Genomic DNA, 5656 nt, shown 5'->3' on the forward strand with positions numbered 1-5656 from the left:
GAGAAAGCCCTTACAGTCCACAATGAGTGGAAAATGTACTTCTTTGTGTTGCACAATCATATAACCGGAAGCCTCCAGATACTCACAAGCTTCATTACACCTGCAGCAGGAGTAAATGCTAACAGCACACTCCCTTCCTAAACTGGGAATTTTCCCCTAAGAAAATGTGAACCCCAATTGTCCAACAAATGACTCTGATTGTTGAACATGGGCATTCCAATCAGTCTGGGGCCTATCTTCCAAACCTCTCGCGCAATGCAAACACAAACCAGTGGCTTGTGAACGAAACGCTCACAGACAGGATGAGAGGGAAGGTGCTGGAGCCTGCCTGGGCTTGGATTCAGCTTCAACTAGTTGTGTGATCATGGACAATTCTCTTCACCTCTTGTACCTCAGTTTCCCGCACGTGAAATACAGGGACTCACAATCCTACCACCTGGGTTTGTTCTGATGATTGAATGAGTTAGTATTTCTTAGCATGATATAGTTTTGGCCAAAAATAACAACAGAGAATATTTGACACAACCTGAGTACTCAGTAAATGTTAGACAAAAATACCATAAATAATTACTAGATTATAATAGTAATTAGCATTAGTATTAATCTCTCCTCTGTTCTGCATCTTTAGGAGGGGATCTAGGCCCTGTCATTTTTGCTAAATAGTAAGCAATGGTTAACAAACATTAGCATTCACTAGAATCATTCGAGTTCCTAGGTAGTCAGACAGTTCAGTACATAGCTACTAATCCAAAGGTTCGTGGTTTGGACACACCCCTAGGAACTCAGAAGAAAGGACTAGGGATTAACTTCTGAAAAAACACGTCACTGAAACACCGAAGGAGCACAATTCGGCGCTGGCACGCATGAGGCCACCAGGAGCTGGGAATCAGTTGGTTTGTTTCATTGCTTATTTTTTAAGAATCGTGTGGAGGACTTCTTAACACAGAGATGGCTTATTTTCCAAATGCAGAGTTTCTACATCCAAATGCAGAGTTTCCAAATGCAGGGTTCCCCAGTTCTGAGACCCAAACCTCGCATTTCTGACAGTCAGTTGGTGCTAGAAGGGCATTTTGTGAAACACTGACTGTACAGTATTGCTGACCCCATCATTGGGGGAAAGTCGGAAAGTCCAAACCTCCAGGACTTTCTACATCTTTACCCCTCCTGGCCTAGGCTGCTTTCTCTAACTTCATCAACAAAGCCAATCTCAGTTCAGGCATAAAAAGCCCATTAGGGTTCCCACAACACAGCACTGGAATCAGTGCAATTAGTTCCATGAGACTAGGAGCTACTTGGTCACCAGAACCTTACCTTACTGAGTGCCTTCTCATGAACAATGAGTCAATGCCAACTCATAGCAACCCTATAGGACAGGCTAGAACTACCCCTGTGAGTTCCTAAGGCTGTAACTCCTTAAGGAAGTAGAAAGCCCCATATTTCTCTCAGAGCAGCTGGTGGTTTAGAACTGTTGACCTTGCAGTTAGCAACCTAATGAATAGCCACTACACCTCACTCTCACTGCCATCAAGTCCATGCTGACCCCCAGAGAACCCGTGTGGGATTCTATGACTGGAACTGTTCATAGGAGTAGAAAGCCCAGTCTTTCTCCTGAGAAGCTGCTGGTGGTTTTGAACTGCTGACTATGTGGATAGCAGCCCCAGGTTTAACCACTACACCACCAGGGCTCCATAACCACTACAACGAGGACATGGAAATCTTCACAAATGTTGACTGATTGAACTAAAAGTGGAAGAGTCCATGGATAAACGTGCCCATGGGGAACCAAGTCAACAGAAGGTGTTGGACACCAATGCATAGGCCTTTGGACATGAAATGCCTAGAATCCCTGACAAACCCAGGGAATCTGTTCAGAATCCTTTGATTCCAACCACAAGATTCCCTTTCAACCTATGAAGGGAATGAAGTTTCATGTTTTGAACCTTTGTTTGCATGAGTTATTCCAAGTGCTAACACCTGTTGGGAGATGCTGACTGCTTTTAATAGGGAAGGGAAACCCGGTTGCCATCATGCACCAGTTATATGTAAGCATTGCCGGCAAACTGTCCAAAAAGATGTGAGCAGAAAGAAATCACCAGCAAATTTGCCATTTCGTTCTCTCATTTTAAATAAGTATTCATATCTTACATTTTATTACTTTACTTAAAAATCCTAGCCCCATCCCTACACCAATTTTTAAACCAACAAGTCTCAAGAACCTGAATCTGCTTACTTACTCCGATGGGGTACTCCCTCCAAAAATCGGAATTTATTTTTCAAAGCTATGTATTTAATTTTTTTACAAAACAGCCATATCCCCTTCAAAGTACTCTCCATTTCTCTTAATACATTTGTTAAATCTGCAATTCCATTCTTGGGAGCACTTTTCAAACTCACCCATTTGGGTGGCTGAGAGAACCTCCCTTTTCATCAAATGACATTTCACCTTTTTTGAAATGAGAAAACTACTCATACACTTGAGCTGATCTCAGAGCACTGCCCTTGTAAGCTGTTCAACATCACAGGCATTTTTCCTGAGAAGGAAATAAAATTTCACAGTCACACACTGCTTTCTTAAATTGGCCATCACAAAAAATGAGATTCTAGCGAAACTGCTTTGACAAAAAAATTCATTGTAACCAGAGAGAACCTTCCCAGGTGATGCCACTGGAGGCACTAACTCAGAGCAAGTTGCTAGATGCTCGCCCAGCCAGGGGAAAAATGTGTATTACGAAAGCTCCACTCCGCCCAGCACAATTCTGGTTTTTGTTTTTTGTTTTTTTTGGGGGTGCGGGGGGGGTACTCCCTCTTAGGCATATTAGAACTCTGGCTTTTCTGGGAACACCTCAGACTCGTCATCCCACTTTCACCTTAGATTAGAACATCTTCACCAAGTCAAACCCGCTTTAGAAACAACTTCTGAGCAGCATTTCAAGGAGCCCTGGTAGCATAACGGGCTGCACTGCTGAGCTACTAACCCCAAAGTGCGCAGTTCAAGCCACTGGTGACTCAGTTGGGAAAAGATGCGGCCATGTGCTCCCATGGTTATCTTGTCAATTCCATGGCCCAAATGAAGACGGAGAAAAACAATCAATGCCAAGTACGATCCAGGAAGAACATTTTAAATGATCCTCCCAATGCAAGCAAAAATCCTTTCTTCAACAGAAACTCTAAATATGAAGCCCATCCATGTTTGTGGAAATTTACCAACAATTATCTGGGAGATTTTTAACACAGCACATACTCACCATGTAAGAAAATATTACTTTGAATTCAAATGACTCTCTTTACTTTTTTCCTATACAGTATAATAAATTTAATCTGAAAATAACTTGTATTTTTATAGTCAATGTGCACTTAATTGAGTTGAGTGGAATTGTTATGAATCATTTGCCCCACAGTCTAATTAGCAATTTTATCAATTTTATATAACTGAGCGGATTACAGTACATTAGACTTCTAGAAATAGGTTTATGGGAAAATAGATATGTCTTTGAAAATAAATATTCGATATGCAAATGTCTGACTACAAATCTCTAAACAAACCCAAAGTTCTTTATAGCTGCTGACAGTGGCTTCGACTCACCACAAAGCTTTGGAAAGAAATCAAGTTAAAATTTGGTACAGCACATGCGTGCTATGAAAAATGTGACACAGAAGGAGGCATACGTATAAAGCTTTGCTAACTGGCCTAAAACCAAACCCACTGCCTTTGGCCTGGTTCTGACCCAACTCTAGAGGACAGAGTAGAAGTACCTAGAAGGGTTCCCAAGACCACATCTTTCAAACAGGTAGCCTACTTTACAGTTTGCAGGGGAGTGTTTTAACCCCTGTGCTGCTAAGGCTCCTTCTTGGCTATATTACCCTCCCCCCAAACCATGACCGTTGAGTCAATTCTGACTCATAGCCACCCGACATAGAATTTCTGAAACCGTCAACCTTTATGGGGATAGATAACCTTTTTGCCCTGAGAAGCGAATGGTGGGTTTGAACCCCCATCTTCCAGTTACAATGCCCTTCAAATACATTAAGCATGACACTTAAAATTTTGTATTTTTTAATAGCTAGTCATTGAGTGTGTCTCATAGCTTACACCACACCAGGTCAATTAAAACAGCACTCATTTTATCCCCCGGACAAGGATTATTTTATGAATATAAATTTGAATTCCCATTTCCATTAAATCTGCTGAGTTGCTGCCTGCCCGCAGCGAATGTGAGGCAGCATCAGATGCTGGGCAAAGCCTCGAGTTCTGCTTGAAAATGCCCATATTCAATTTCCCAATTCCAGGATTGTTCCCTGCCTCAGTTTCATCATCTGCACTGGAGAGGCATGCCTCATTTGTAGATGTTGTCATAGGACCTAGCAGGGTATCTGGCATATAGTTGAGTCTTAGCTTTATTTTCAGGATGATTTTGGCCATTTCAGGCCCTCACAGAGATGGATTGACTGTGGCAGTGACAGTGGGCTCAAGCCCAGGAGCAATTGTGGCAAGGGCTCAGAACCGGACAGTGTTTCCTTCTGTTGTGCATAGGATTGCTATGGGTCTGAGCTGACTCTATAGCACTTAACACCACCACCAACATCTCTTTGAATGACTAATGAGGCACCCTGGTGACATCAGAGGTTATGAATTGGGATGAAAAACCACTAGCCATTTGGCAGGTAACAGTTGAGGCTTTCTACTCCAGGAAAATATTACGGTTTTGTTGTCCCCATGGGTCAGAATGGACTGGATGCCTGATGGTAGTGAGTTTGGTTTGGGGGTAAGGTGGGATGACTAATGATTAGTCTTGTGGCAAATATCCTTTAGGCCTAAGATGTCAATGCTTAATTAGCAGAGAAGAGATCAAAGAGCCAAAGCCCCTTAACATTCTAAACATTCACCAGTGAAGTATGAGTGTTCTCAAAATTCCCTTTTGTCTCAACACTTTTACTGCCAGGCAGCTCAGCAGCTGGGCACTCACGGTAGTTCTCAGGAATACCACAGATACCTACTGAATTGCAAAACTACCCACAAAAGCAGAAACAAACGCCAATGGAATCCTACCGCATAGACCTGTTTGTAGTTCTGTGTGCCCGTGAAACAGGTCTTCTGAACTCCCTACTGGGAATCTGCTAGCTGCCTGTGTCTCTGCTCAATGATTTGCCCAGAGCACAGTCACTGAACCATCTGGACGCGGTTAAAACCCTCACTTCGCACCGAGTTCACTCAGACCAGAGAAAATCCAGTATCCGCCAGAGCTGCACTTGCTTTAATTTAAAAAATAATTTTGTTTAAGAAAAAGGAGAGTACGCTGGGAGCAAACTGTGGAAACAATTACTTTTTAAGTTCACCATCGCCTTCACCTCCCCCACCCCTTTTCTTTTTTGGCTCTGTTTCGTTCCGTCATGGAGGCATGCTGTAATCTACATCAGGATCCAGGTGGCTGAGCAAGGATCGGCGCAAGGAACCAAAGTGGAATCTCGGAGATGCTCCCGGAAGCCCAGGCGGAGAGTACACACCTGGGCAGCGAAGACCAGGGAAGCCCCGAACTAGCGTCTTTTGAAACTCAAAGAACTCCTGCAGCAGGCTCACCTGACTAGCCCGGGATCCCAGCTTTCCTTCCACCGCCAACCGCTCCGGGGCAGTAACCCCAATGAATTGTGGCACAGCAGG

The sequence above is a fragment of the Echinops telfairi genome, unplaced genomic scaffold (assembly GCF_000313985.2).
Source record: "Echinops telfairi isolate 266 unplaced genomic scaffold, ASM31398v2 ScPeMD7_7409;HRSCAF=8447, whole genome shotgun sequence".
NCBI classification, from domain to species: domain Eukaryota; kingdom Metazoa; phylum Chordata; class Mammalia; order Afrosoricida; family Tenrecidae; genus Echinops; species Echinops telfairi.